General features: G+C 44.2%; 1 pseudogene; it reads right to left on the reverse strand.

Annotated features, from left to right (window-relative positions):
- Positions 1 to 1694: 1694 nt before the first annotated feature.
- Positions 1695 to 8630, reverse strand: LOC144112763 (inactive selenide, water dikinase-like protein; annotated as a pseudogene).
- Positions 8631 to 15872: the final 7242 nt, after the last annotated feature.

A 15872-nucleotide genomic window follows, 5' to 3' on the forward strand; every position in this document is an offset into this window, starting at 1 on the left:
GAGAGCAGCGATGAAGCCACTCACTCCTTCACGGTTGCCATGGTAACGGCGCATGAGCACAATTGGCCTCTCCCATGTAACATGGTATCCGCGCATACGCACAACTTTCCCCTCGCGTGTACCACGAAATGCTCGACTGGTAGCCTAGTGTAGCTCCCGCTACAAAATATTTAGGACACACAGGTCCTTGAGCCCCTGCACGGCCTCACTGCACTCAAACGTTCATGTCCCGTATAACAAGTGGCAATTTATAGTGCACATTAAAGTACCCCGCCAGGTCTGAATTATCAGGCAGCCTCTGCTACGGCACCTCTCTCTTCCTTCTTTCACTCTTTATATACTTTCTGCCGTTCCCCACGGCAGGGTTGAGGTGTTCACCACAGGGTTGAGGTGTTCACCGAGATGGTACACTATCCTTTCAAAAAACAAAATTTTCTTTTCATCCCCCATCCTAAAGCTTAGCAGCGGAACACCCCTAACCACTATGAAAATGAAATTGGTTTTTGGGGAAAAGAAATGGTGCAGTATCTGTCTCACATATTGGCAGACACCTGAACCACACCTTCAGAGAAGGGATAAAGGAGGGAGTGAAAGAAGAAAGGAAGAAAGAGGTTTCCTGATAGCCGTGCACTGTGACACCTGCATCAAAGTACAAGCAGCAGGCATCGAAGTCTCGGGAGCTCATTGCTGCAGCATGCCATGGGGCAAACGGAAGGAAGGCCACGCCGCGTCCAAAACGTTTGAAAGTGCTATCTGTTAAACAGAGCCATGGACTTCACCTATGATCACGCGACCACTCCTTGCACGTAGCCGGCGCCTTGCGCTAGCTTCGTCACAATCACTTGGGGCGTGCAGTGGCAACAAGACAGCGCTAAAGACAACGCCACATGCTACAGCAACCAAAGCCCATGATCAGATATGGGAACCTTCAAGTGTTTAATGCACTTGCAACCAAAGTTCCCATTGTTACTCTCACTGATGGCAGCATCATGTGCAGTTTGGTTTGAATCTGTCGTTACAGCATGCTGCATTGCCTAACATTTACGTCCACCACGCAGTAATGTGCAGGAGCGCTATATGCACTGTTGACATGTGCAGAACCCAAAGTAGACACTGGACCAAGCACAATGTTCATGTTCCGAAATGAGATGCTGTAAACAAGTAATTTTCCTCAAGCTTAATATTTCACAAAATCAGGTAAAGTCCTGAGGAATAAATTTTGGAAAGGAATTAATTTTGGAAAGGATAAGTGACAAGCTCCTTAGCGCTCTTTTTAACCACATTATTCAGGGGAGCAATTTTTTGCAATGTGCTGTTTATATGAGTCGTGACAAAACGAGCAAATTAGGTCTTCACAAAAATTCAATTCAAAAGTCGTTTCACATAAACTTGGATGAAGCAACCTGTATCTAATGGTGCTAAGTAATGTCTGCTCTTAATGATACTGATGGGTAAAGCTTCAGTGTGCCCACACACGCTCTCAGCAAAGACAAGAGCCAGAATTTTTGCAAACTATTTTTATTCCCAATGCATGCCAAATGGCTGAGGCTTAAGCAATGAGAGGCTGTGAGAGATGCCCACGGGAGACAAACCATCCTCCACACCACCGTAATATTCAGTCAGCACAGATTCATGAAGGTCTCTTCAAGGAACAGCCAGTCTCTTAACTGAACAAACCATCAACACCACTATATGATAAAAGGGGAAAATATTTTACATAACGAATGCTTGTAGAAGACTATCTTTCATGACTAACAAAAATATTGGTGTGCTCATAAAGCGCATAAAATATCACTAACACAACACAAAATGTTTGTTTGGAGTCCATTTAGCTAATGTTCATGTCAGTGGCATGCAGCATAAGACCAAAGCTGTCGCCACTCGTGTATGTGGCATTCGTAGTTGCATATGACAGCCATAAGGTACCCCATCAGTAAAAACTTCACAGCTCACTCTTTCAAAACTCCTTGCAAGGCTGGAAACCTTCCTCACAACCAATTCTTTCCCTGTCCCCTATTCCCAAGCCTGTGTTACCAAAGCTAGGACTCCTTGTCGGCTGAAGGCACTTCGAGCACGCGTAGAGAGTCCGTCAGCCTTGCTACCCGCTCCCCTTCAACAACATCCTCTATGATCCACGCTGGGTATCCCTCCTGCTGCTCAATTTCTTTGCACGATCCTTCGGCATTCTCCTTTGGAAGGCACATCAGCAGTCCACATGAGAAAGGAAAACAGGAAACTTGTAACTCACTAACGCCATAAATTTTACGAGTGCAACCTATGAAATAAACTTGAAATGAAATTGCTGCTGTTTTACCGCAATTCCTGTATTGCCGCAAAATTGCTGCAATTCCTGTGTTATGACTATATATTTTTCATGCACTCCTCTCCACTAATGCCCCCAGAGGCCTTGAAGGTATTGAAATAAATAAATAAATAAATAAATAAATAAAATAAATAAATTCCATATGCTAATATATTGGCAAGAGATTTTGAGAAAACACCCCAAATGATGCTTTAACTTGTTCATTGCATCTTGGGTGTCCGGTGGGTGATCCAAGATACTAAGTCACGCGATGAATCCGTCGCTATGCTCTGATTTATCAAAGAGCGTGTGGAAAGGACACACGCCATGTCGCTGTTGCCATTTATTGCCGTTTCCAGGAAGTTCGCATTGCTAAGTAAAAAAAAATTTTTGGCTACAGTTGTACTAAGGGCAGCGTTATCTGTGTGAAGACAAGAAATTTTCTCTATGTGAAGCCTCGACAAGTGCCAGAGACCTCCCTACTCCACCCTCCACAAGAACCACGCATCCATCACCAACCCGTTGCCTGCCTCCACACACCAGAAGCCCATGCAGCAGCAGAGCAAAAAGAGCAACAGTAAAATCAAATCCAAAGAGACAGTGGGAAAGTCAGCTGCCCTCCAGAAGCATCCCCAACCGGCCACAGCCTCACCATGCCCCACTAGCTAGGGGGCCGCCAACATAGACACCCTCTAGAAAAATTCTGTTGCACTCGGCTTTAAGTAAAAGCATTCATTAAAGTAAAAACATCAAAGTAATCACTGAGCGAAAATCCAACTGCAATTACAGCGTTCTCGCATCAGGTTTCATGATTGTCCTGTCAATTTTGTTTACTTTTCTCCTGGTACTACTCAGAGCAAAGCATCTGAATTACATTTAAAAAATCTGAAAAGAGTTTCACCCAAAAGGAGACAACAACATATCTTTCCAAGGAACAACTGGGGATTTCCGACAGGAACACCATCACTTTCATGTAACTCTAAACTCTGCATACATTTTAGCACTTCCTGACGGTGAAAGTTTGAAAAATTGTGTTGTATCTATTTTCAAGAAGCTGTGAAAGACATGAGAAGGAAATCCTACAATAGAGAAAAAAAAATTCGACTGATTGTCAGTCAGTGGCTCAACAGAGGTCTCGGCCGAATGCCCGTGCGTTAGTTTGAAGGAGGTCCCCGTGGCGGCCAGCAGGGCAGGAAATTGGCTCTGATGGGCAGCGTGTGGATCACAAACCGCACTGAGCGTTGCTGCATCTGCACCAAGTTCTGGGTGTGGCCGAGCATACCGAAGCCTGTCACGCCTGTAGCACCGTGGCAGCCATGCTTGTGCATCAGCCGAGCTCCTGGAACAACAAAGGCAAAAAATTTGTTTTAACACAGTTTCTGCACAAGCAGGAGCGAAGTGAAAGTCAATGCTCACTTGGTCACAAAATACACAACTGATGAATAGTCGTACAATGCCTCTCATTTCATGATATAAAAGGAAAGAAATGTAGCTGGTCTGATAAAGACCTGCTTTGATCAAAATGAAAAGTTTTCCTCGTCAAAAGTCTGCAATTTTGTGGTAGCCTTCTTGCATGCAGACAGTGAAGTACTAGTAAGTGGAACACACATACTTGCACTTGCAAAATGTGAGACTGCACAGATACTACCAGCATACCCTGTAAGGTGGTAGTAACTCAATTACTGCAGTCTTTAATGTTGGTCGCCAGGTTATCACTGTCCCCCTTCCCATGGGCTGCTAACAAGCTAAGATATTTCCATGTAATAAACGAGGAAGCAAAAACCAGATGGGCAAAATACAGTACTTCCCAGCCCCACCACCTTCTCAAGGCTAGTGTTTTCCAATCTAATCTAACCTGTATCTTTGTTTGTACTATCCAGACACGACTTTATTTATTTCCTTTTTTCTTTTCCTTATTTGTTGGCATAACACTGGAGTGAACGGCTGTGGTAGTAAAGAGACAGCCACAAGGATTGGATGCTTCACAACAAAAAACAAACAACTGGTGGTGGGGGAAGCCTCAGGCCCTTAACCAATATTTCAACAAGACGACTTTCCTTTTCTCCCACCTCTTGCCTAGCTGCGACAGCATCACTCTTCTTGCGTTCATCTTTTCACAACTTATCTTCTTCACTTCTGCCTTTTTAATCCTTCTCCCTGCTTGCCCATCCCTTCTTTTTCTCCAAATGAACTCCACAATTTCTTTGTGCATTTTCATGTCATGATGTCCTTTGCTCACGCATATTTTGCAGAATCTACCATGTGCAGCAACATCTCCTAAAGTGCGTGATCAAATTCTTGGAGCTTCTTTTTATTTGTTTGCACTAATGTCCTGCACTTTTCGTTTTCAATGCTATATCATATCCCATCTCATTATTTATGTTACGATTACTGTAGTGGAAGCTGTCTTCATCATGGGACACGAATTTATTATTGTTGCCCTGACCACTGCGCTGTACTTCAATTATCAACTATTTTGTTGTCACCTTCTTAAAGCATTGCTCACAGTTTGTATGCACTTTAGTATCTGTCCACTCTCTTTCTGTGAGTGCACATGTTTCACCTCTACAATACCTCAGGAAGGCATTGCAGAGACTGCCGTAAATAAGCACATAAGCAAATAGGCAACAAAAAAAACTGCAGACACGAACAAATCAGCACCAACCATTGAGATTGAGACGTGCCATGGAGTCTATTGCATGGAGGTAGACCCTGCGTACATCTTCTTCACTGATGCCAGCCTTGCCCAGCTAAGCATGGCGCTCCGGCTTCTCCAGCCACTGGTGAGCGTTCACTGCCACCGGGGTGCCAAGGGGCTTGGTCAGTACCAGCACGTCTCCAGGCTGTGCATTGTCTGGCCTGTAAAGGGAGCATAACATTTAGCAATTAGGTTAAATGGCCAGGCTGATGAACATTCCAGTTTTTGTCTAGGGCCTTTCCTGTTGTTCTGAAATAGCTTGCCTTTAATGACGCAGTGACTACTTCTGTAGCAAACCTTCTAAAAGGATAACGTTGAGACAGGCATAGCATTACTATTGCTGTCATTCTTTGCTCTGGGGGAAGGCATATGTTCAAAGGTTTTTGCTGCAATTCTTTTTCTGTTTACATTATATTGCCATTTTCAAAATTTCACTGTCTACGCGACTGACCTGCTGGGCCTTTGCTACAAGTACTCTACTTGCAAAACGCATCAGCGTTGACTTAGTGGAGTGCAAAATAGTATCAGAACATCTTTGGTGGGTGCGGGATAGCACTTGATATAATGACGACAATTCCAATAAGACATGGTTTGAACTTGTGCAAAAGTGAATTGTATAGTACAGTGAAAGCTCGTTAATAAGAACTCGACGGGGACGACGACAGTTCAAATTGACTGAAGTTCGAACAAACAAAAGTGAACAGAATATGCATTTGGGAAGCAGTCGGGTAGCGAGATTAGCCATATCATTGTCCGAAAGTATTCCTTCATCACCTCCTACCTTTTATCTGAAGGCCTTTTTTCACCTTCAAAACTGAAGAGGCGCGTAGCATTCAGTGCATCCAAACTACCACAGCGGAGGGCCCCACTGAAGTTGCAAAAGGCATACAACCACCACTGAGCATGGTCAAAAGAACTACCGTCTCACGTCTGGCGCTTTTTGACCAAACCATATAGTGCAACCTCTGTGACTTGCAAATTCACACTTGTGAGTCGCGAGGTTGCGTAAGCATTGAAGTCGACAAGCAAAGGTAAACCGAGCGGCCACACGTATATTGCCCGATTTTGCAGCCTCCCCTGGCTCAAGGCGCACACTGCCAAACCAATGAGTGTGCTTTTTGGTGATATCCTGCTTCGATAATGCTCTGGCATTGACTTCATGCATGGTTCCAACCTTCTCTTCAAGCATTTTGGCACAGTAATTACTGAAAACGGAAGACAATTCTAAATGCGGTACACCGTGTAGGTTGACTGCTCCGGCCGCAACCAATCACATGCAAAGGGCACTGAAAAACCGAGACAAATACACACAGCAAACATCAGCCAAGCTCCAACTCATTCGTTTGGCACACGTCGTCGTTTCGCGCACGACCGCATGGTTTCGGATTTGGAGTGCTGGAGACACTGCGACATGTCTGATTCACTGTAAGCATCTCGTCGCTGGCCATGTGATCGATTTCTCAACAGCAAAACCCAACACAGCAAGCTACTGAAGCATTCGAGACCAACACATACAAGCAAGCCGGCTCAGAGGTCATGCAGTTAGTTGCTACCACTAGCACAGAGAGAAACCCCTCCCCCGTTTACCCAGCCTCTCACGCCATTTTAACCCTGCCCACTTCTCCAGAGGTGGTGAAGCCTAGTGGGAATGTTTCTTGGTTCACCGCGTCCCCCGCCCTCCAGGCGCGGTGGTGGTTGTTCGAATTAACAAATTAATGGGCTTTGTTTCACACAGACCCAGTGGAGCATGGCCAGACCCAGTCGTACAGTTCGAATTATCCAGAAATTCAAATTATGAGCTTTGGCTGTACAGTCAGGTATTTCCACGGGCAAACTACATCATCAGTGTGGTGATTATTTGGGTATTAAGTAAGGTTTATCTGAACTTTGAAAACGACGCTCATGCTGGAAAAATTCATCATAGTACCCAACAGACAGAGCCTCAAATGCTCACATTTTGCATTTCATAAATGCTAACACAGACAAAAATAGCATGGAAAACTTAATTCATTGGAAAAAGAAAAAAAAAAGAGAAACGATTACTGCACTCACGAGATGATTTCAGACTCTGCAGACTGATGATGCCACACCACCAATCATAGGCCAAGGATTGAGCATAGTCTGCCCTCCTGTGACCCTTGTGCCTGCTTGTTCAGCCAAGTCCTGTGGAGAAACAAATGCCATTTAAGCTATTTGCACCATGCTTATCACTTCAGTACTGGGGCATGAACTCAGGCAGTGAAAAGAGTTAAAAGCTGAAACACTTGAACAGCTGCTCTCTGACATGGACATCTCTTGTAGATCTTCTCTCAAGTTATCTCTTCACCATGCTAAGCGCACGAACTTGAAAAAGAAATCTGAGACTGCATTCAAATTTTGAGAGCTCACACAACTAGTGCCCTCACACTCACATTAGCTCTGATAGGCAGCCATGGCCTACACACACCTCAAAACATTGATGCAAACATCTTAGGCTTTACTGCAGCAGGGCCGATCCTACCTTGACTCCCCCTGATGAGAAGAGGCACGACAATGTCCCTCTGCTTTTCAGTGAGCTTAGTGCTGACAGCCATTACCATCAGCACGTTATCGCAGCGGGTCATGCCAAGTGCATAAAGATCAGACAGCACATTGGCACACGCTATCTTGCCCTGCAACAAACAAAAACAATGAATAAGAAAACATCCTGTACACATGGTGCCAGCAAAGGACACCAACATGAGGCCTGTCACCTATTTGATTCATTATTGTGTAACAACGAAGATGTGTCAACGCAGTAGCGGCAGTGCTATCGCTGAGCACGCGCTGCTGGCTGGCTCTAGAACAACCGCCGACGTAAGGTAACAAACGCTGCTATCGTATTGACACATCGTTACAATCAGATTTATTTACACGCTTATAGAAAGTATAATTATAGTGTGGTTTTGAGCCCAATAAGACTGCTCAATAAGTGACCTGTTATCCAGACTAGCCAATAAGTGAACAAACTTAGCACTTAGAAACTCAGATTATAGAAAAAGTTTGGTGATACTCTTACAGCTACAAGAATATATATTTAATGCTGCTTTGTTTCGTTTTATCGCCTGGTATTAAAACTACAGACACATAACTTTCTGCAAAAAATAACACTTAGTATTTTTTGTACAGTCGACTGAAGTGACAGCAGAGCACTGTGATGTTGAAGTTTGAGTATACAATCTGCCACCAGGTTACTAAATGCAGGTAAGCATTTTTTTACAATGTTGAACACTTACAGCTATGTAGGGGTCTTCAACAGATGGATAGAAGTAATCAATAGTTTGAACCAGAGAATAACCAGAATCTCCAAGGGGCACAACACTGGAATCCATGCCAATGTCTGAATGGAAAAAAATATGTATATTAGTCAGGTTGTTATGGGCAGCTTCTTGAGGAAAGGGACATTTTCAGGGAAGTTATCAGAGTTACTACATTTAAAAGCACTGTACAAGGCACCCAAAATGTCTTCAATGAGGTTAAACTGTCCGCACACCATCAGTGTTGGGTTTTGTTCCCATTATGACTTAGAGAACTATAGACACCCAGCATTAGTTCGTTTTATTCTTTCAAATGATGCGTTAAACATTAGAATACTTATGCCACCATGTGGACAACTATTAGCAATAAGTAATTTGTATCTTAATTTCTTCTTTCATGATATTTCATTTTAATCAACCGAACGAGTGCCGAGACATGGGGTTCACACTTAGGTAGCATGAGGCACGAAAAAAAAACCTGTAATATAAATGCTGATACATAGTTTTAATTCACTAAAACAATTAAACCAGCTTGCTTCAAGAGCTGGAATGACAACAAGCAACATATCAGCAGGTAAACTGCCGTTCTTTTCGTGTCTCATGTGTCCTACTTGTCACACCCATCATTTGGTTGATGAAACTGAAACTTAAACAGGGCCAAGAAGAAATTCAGTTATAAATTTAGCAGTCACAAGTGAGTACCAGGTGGTGATCTATGTATTGTAATGTCTAAAGCATGACTTGAAAGAAGAAAAAGTGCAAGCAAAAACTTTATTGTCTAGAGTGTTTAAATGTGAGGCTAAATTTGTACTGAAAGGGAAGATCATTCATAATCCAACACAAATACTATGTTGGGACAGACAAAAAGGAAAGAAACAGTCTACCGGCTTGTACCCGAAAGTGTAATAGCTTTATATCCAAACACCAGAATAAAGCTGGCCACACAACTGTAAATGTTTAGTCAATCTGCTGTACCAGAAGAGAGTGTCATGCATGTCTTCAGCTAGTAAATTCTTTAATTAATTATTAATCGGTGTGTATTGTAAACCAGAGCACAGCTACTTGAGCGTCCGTGTTCAGTTTGTAAAACTAAAGTACACTTGGATATTTATCAACATTAATATCATCTCACTGTCATATTTCAGTCACTGACAGCCATTGTCCCTCCCTCATGCTTTTAGTGCGAAAGCACTATTCCACATGTACCAACCCCTAGCAAGAATCTTGTCTTGTGCTTGTACTATCCCAAGCTCGGGTCAGTTCGGAGCAGCATCACGCAAGCTGCAGCCAATAGGATGAAGCTCAGGTAAGTTTGGAGAAGCATCGCGCCAACTGTAGCCATTGGGAGGAGGGCATCTCACCACCTAGGTCACATAAGCTTGTGGCAACATCACATTCTGCGCATTGGATTGTGAGAAAACTGTCCACCGTGGCAGTCAAAATAATGATTGGCCGCAAAAGGTTTCTCGGGAAGAGCAACATGAGTCGCACGATCCCTACCGGTGGCTATGATAGAAACAGACACCTGTCAATGCAGTGGCACATCCCTTAACCGCTGCGTCACTGCGCTAGTAGTGGTACGCCGCCATCTATGAATGTTAAGTAGAGAATTACCACCTCTGCCTATATGGGCATTCTCCTACTAAACCCCTCAGAGTGGCACTTAAGTGTCCCCTGCTTTCACACGTGTACTTGGTTTAACTACGTTAAACCCCTACCACTTTTTTTTTGTTTAAAGGATACTGAACTAGAAACATCACTCACTTTATGTGTCACGTCACTAGTGAATTTTAGGCTCGACAGACTGAACAGAGTTCACTGAATGCCAGAGGTATTCTCTCACCAATGACTGATTCAAGAACTGCAATTTTATAAAACAGCAGAAGCATAGAACAAAACAGTCAATAAGTATATCCTGCATCACATAATATGTTCATTTCAATGCTGGTACAATGAAAAATCGTTAATTCCATCATGACATAAATGGCAGCCTTGTTGAGTGGCTGCACTGTTCTGAACAGAAAATAGCTAGATCAAGACAGTGATCAACAATTCCAAGTTGATGAATTTTGTATTTTTTGTAGGCTGAACTAAAGTGAAAAAATAGCAGAATGATGTTAGCGCCTGCTATAGCACACTAATGCATGCAAGTGAACAACTGAGTACTTTTGCGCTGGCACAAGTACATAACACCACGACAAGTACTTATGTCCTGAATCCAGTAGTACGTTCGTTTCACTGCCGTACGGTTACAAAGCATCACCGCAGTCGAAAAATCTGTTGAGCGTGCCGTTCTAATGCTTGTACAATCAGGCAAAGACGACAATAAAGTATCGGCACAAGTGTTCGGTGTACAAATTAAAACAAGCTGCTCTAAAGCTTGAACGCACCGATCTTTGATCCCTCAGGGTGGTACAACACGCTCTGCTGTGCTTCGCCGTCTCCCTTCAGCGAATTGAGCAGCTTGTTGAGCATACCCTGGGGAACCTTGCAACCTCATCCTTTCATGTCAGCCAGGATCAGGAGCCAAAACTCTGGCTCGAGCCCGTGCTCGGCATTGTCGAACGGGTAGTAGATCACCGTCACGCCGCTGGCTCCGCGTCGGAACATGTAGCTCCGGCCGGTGACAGCATCGACATGTGCAGCCTCACCACTCATCCCGGCGAAAGTTCGAACGGCGGGCGGCAATGGCAGCTTGTGCAGTCTAAGCAGAAGAAGAAAAGGAAGTAATGACACCTCCAGCCAATAAGAATTGATCGCCGATCAATTCAAATAATTCACACAGTGGAGTGGCAGCGGACAGCTTTGCCCAAACTGACTGCTCGTGACCGCCAGCCGACTTGCCTGCTCGCGTTCCTTGGAGCCTGTCGAACGCAGCTCCAATGTCGACCGAGAACTGTCTTCATGCGCTTCACTTCCTTGCTTGCTGGCACTTCCCTATGCGCTTCCCCACTTTTTCTTTTATATGTAGCGCAAAGATAAGTAGTAGCGCTGCTACCTGCTCAAAACTATTTTGAGTTGCCACGTAGCGGCTATTCTTCAGTTTGCCATTTTGTTCCTATAGGCATTAGAAATACTTTTCATTTACTTTGTGATTAAAAATGCAAAAAAAGCAAAAATTCTATTGAAATTTCAAATGCACGCAATGTTACCTAAGCATGTAAGCTTTATGCACACACACGCAAAAATAACTTGCAGTCACTAAAAACCGCAGCGCCAGTAAAAACAAAGTGACAATACTCGGACGCCATCTGGATGGCATGTCTGAATGTTACGCCTAATCCCTTAGTGACCTGACAAAATCAGCAGGAAAGATAAAGTCGCAAGTGCTTCGGAAAGCCCCTTGAATGCAGGCGAAAGAACGTTTAACTACATCAAAGACTTTCTCTCCGATAGAACGGCTAAAATTCAAATTGGCACAATCAAATCCGACACCATCAGTTTAGGAGACAGAGGAATGCCACAAGGATCTGTCCTGTCCCTCTTCTTATTCAACATAACCGTCAACAAAAAGGCACACGAAGTCGCCAAAATCCCAGACCTAGAACACTCTTTGTACGCGGACGATATCGTCCTTTGGACCACTAAGGAGAGTATCGGCACGATACAAGATACGCTACAACAAGCGGCAGATGTAGTAGTAGAGGAGGCACAAGCAGCAGGAGTTCCGTGTCCCCCCAAAAAATCCGAAGTCCTCATCCTACACCCAAAGCGTCAAAGAAACAAAGAAAAAATAAAGCACCTCAGATCGAAATCTACGTGGAAGGGGCAGCCATCGCAGAAGTGGAAACACTAAGAATATTGAGAACCAAAAAACGTCACACTAAATAAGAAACTGAGAAACACCGTCAACCAAATCTCCCTTATCATCAGATGGATTGCAAATAGGCGAGGAGGAATTAAAGAAGCCGAGACCAGGAAACTTATCCAAGCCTTCGTTCTTAGCAGAGTCATCTACTGTACAGCATACGTCACCCTCACAGTCAGAGAAAGAGATGACCTGGATGCTCTAATTAGACAATCCTACAAAATTGCGCTCAACCTCCCCCGTCATACCCCAAATGAAAAACTACTCCAGTTAGTTTTCCAGCTGAAAACCGGGAGAGGGCCAAGATCATCTTGATCTGCATGCAAAGGATGCCTGCGTACGCCTTTTGGCCTCAAACACGCAAATTACAGTCATCTAATGCCGGCGCTGCTTCTCAGAGAGGCAAAATGTTTAAAACCAAGCACCTGAGGCACATGTACACAGCCAGATCTCAACGAAGGGCATTTCAAGAAATGTGAAATAAGCAGTCACAACTTGCAGCTTTGCAAGAAAAGAAAAGCCTTTATTCGATGCGCTCTTGAAAAGCCTATAACTTAAAATTGCAAAATACAAGTGACAGCATCAGGTAGTAGCCAACAGAGATATACTGATACTAGTACTGGTACTGACTCAACTTAAAACCAGCCAGAAGACACAACACAGGAGAAGACATGAGCTCAACAAGAGGCTGGACTAACAACTGAAATTTTATTGAAAGAAAGCCGCAAAAGAAGATCCGCAAAGACATGCGTGCGCACAGTACCCCAAAGCAGTGAAAGGAGGATATGCAATCGAAAGTCACTGGCATACTAGTGAATCTAAAAAAGCAAATTCCTTACGGCGAAAGTTTACCGACAGCTTAGCCACACGTGTCCTTAGCGTTACCGATGTAGTAAACCTCAAGTATCTACCGACAGATTTCTCCCTTCCATAAACCACTGATGTGTTGCGGAAATTAGGCGTTCAAAGAGATAGGTCATCCTCATATTTGCGTTCAAAAGATTGAGTGTGTAGTGCCAGATTAGAATTTGCCTTCCCTCCTGTAGATTGAAAGTGCTCAGTCAGGTGCAAAATCAGACATCTGCCTGTCTGCCCATAGTAGTTGCAGCCATAAGGCAGTGGAACACATTAAACTTTATTACTTCTGCAAGTGGTGAACCTTTTTATACGTGACACTGTCCATTGTGGATGATTACCCATAGTTTTATCAAGCCTTTTTTAATGGCCACGCAAAAGCCTCTTATCTTGCACTTAGCTGTTAAGACGACAGCAACATTACACTTTGCCGAGACTTTCTTGAGACTGTGTGAAATACTGTAGAGGTAAGGTATATCAGCATCATCCGAGTATGTGTTCCGTTCCCCTGAGCAAGTGAAAACACGCTCTGACAGGTTGGTGAGATGGGCAAGTGGGAACCCAGCTGCCATTAGCTTGGAAACCTGCTATGAGAATGCGTCCTCAGCAGAAATGGCATGACTTAAGTAAAGCTGATGTCATGCATGCGATTGCACACCCATCAAGTGTTTCCATCTTTACTGGCCTTAGCCAGAGACAAGTACACCTCTTCACCACCCTTCCCTAGCCACGAGTGGCCTGACTCGTACCTAAAAAGAGGCTTCCCGGATCTTGGGCTGTAGCTCCAACAAACATGGCCGTCCACAAAGCGCAGGTCTGAACCAAGAAACTGCTAACGGTTCTGCTTAGACAATTCTGACGTAAAAAAGAGGCCTTGACTGCACACCTTAAAGACTTCTAAAACATCTTGTGCCAACTTTTGTGGGCCCTCCATGCCCAGGAAATTTAGGTAGTCATGAAAACAACGAAATGCTCCTATGCTGAGGTCTTCCAAACAGGGCTCTAATGCCTTATCGACTTTAGATTAAAAAGTGTTGCTGATCAAAGGTACGACCTGGGTGTAAATAACGCCCTGACAACTGACAAATCCAGATTTGCGGTAAAAGGACAACAGCCCCATGAAGCTAGCAACCGAAATCACGCAACTGTCTGTAAAAGCCTGTTCATTGTCCACCCTGATGCAGTCTTGCACATGCCTCAGAAGTCTATCATGTGACAATGAATAGTACAGGTCCTCCATGTCGATGCTCACTGCAGAGCACATGCCCAGGTTGCTGTCCACAAGAAACTAGATCTCCACAGAACTCCACTCTTGCGAGTTGGCAGGGCAGTATTTACATCAGAGATCAGGCGTATGCAGAGGGTCCCAGGTCGCACCGTTCCTCCGCGACATTTTTCTGTACAGAGTCGATACGGCATCAAAGCTCTATTTGGAAGACCTCGGCATAGTAGCATTTCGTTATGTTGATGGCTACCTAATTTTCATGGACAAGGAGGGCTCAGATAAGTTGCCACAAGACATTTTAGAAATCTTTAAGGCATGCGGTCAAAGCCTATCTTTTACGTCTGACTTTCACTAAGCAGAACCGTTTGCAGTTTCTTGATATAGACCTGCACTTTGTAGACGACCACGTGTGTTGGCACCATAGCCTAAGATCAGGAAAACCTCTTAGCTATGAGTTGAACTACTCGCGGCTGGTGAAGGACGGGTTGGCAATCGCATGCATCACGACCGCTTTACGGAAGTCATGCCATTACAGTGTTGAGAGATCATTCTCGGAGCAGGTTTCCATGCCAATGGCAGCTGGGTTCCCCTTTGCCCATCTCGTGCACCTGTCAGTGTGTTTTCACTCGCTTGAGGGAAAGGAACACCACTCGGATGATGCTCACGTAGTGGAGCAGCACAAAAATGTGCCCTCTATACCTTACCTCCATGGCATTTTGCACCGTCTCAAGAAAATCGCACCAAATTTAAGTATGATCTTGCTGTTGTCTTGATAGCTAAAAGCGAAGTAGGAGCCCTTTGCACCACCGTTCAAACTAGGCTCGATAAAACTACCGGTAATCATCTGCTATGCACAGTAGGAGATAAAAAAGGTTCACCACTTGCAAAAGTAAAAGGGTTTTTCACGTTCCACTGCCTTGTAGCTGAAACTACTATGGGCAGACAGGCAGATGTCTGAATGTGCGGCAGACTGAGAGCACCTTCACTGTATAGGAGGGAAGGCGAATTCTTACCTGGCACTGCACGCTCAACCTCGTCAATGCAATCGGAGGACGACCTGTCTCTTTGCACGCCCGATTTTCGCGGTACATCAGTGGTTTATGGAAGTGATAATCTGTCCGGACATAGCTGAGGCTTACTATATCGGTAAGGCTAAGGACATGTGCGTGGCTAAGCCGTCGGTGAACCTTCAGGAATTTGTTTTTTTAGATCGTTTACTAGTATGGCAGTGCCTTTCGATTGTTTTTCGCCCTCTCACTGCTTTGGGGTTTGTGCGCGTGCATCTCTTTGCAGGTCTTCTTTTGCTGCTTGCCTTCAATAAAACTTCAGTTGTTAGACCAGCCTCGTCTTGTGCTCATCTCTTCTGTGTTGCCTTCAGGCTGGTTTTAAGATGTAATACTGAATGCCAGAAGACAGCCATTTTAGAGTCAAGAACACTTATAATGGCTGCAATTAAAATGAGTGTTCATTTATTACAAAAAATAGCGCTTGCTTCATTAATTTATGCACGAAGTAAATGACACCACATCACAATAAACAAGGACTAACCCTCATGGTGAAACTGCAGTTACAGCGAACAAGTGAACAGCGAACAAGTTACAGCGAACTAAACCTGCCACCACATCTAAAAGCTTGAACTTCAGGCCAACGCAGAAATCAGATCAGATTACTTCCCAAACCGCATGACACTGCCAAGCAAAGAATGTGAC

Source organism: Amblyomma americanum, chromosome 1 (assembly GCF_052857255.1).
Source record: "Amblyomma americanum isolate KBUSLIRL-KWMA chromosome 1, ASM5285725v1, whole genome shotgun sequence".
Taxonomy (NCBI): Eukaryota; Metazoa; Arthropoda; class Arachnida; order Ixodida; family Ixodidae; genus Amblyomma; species Amblyomma americanum.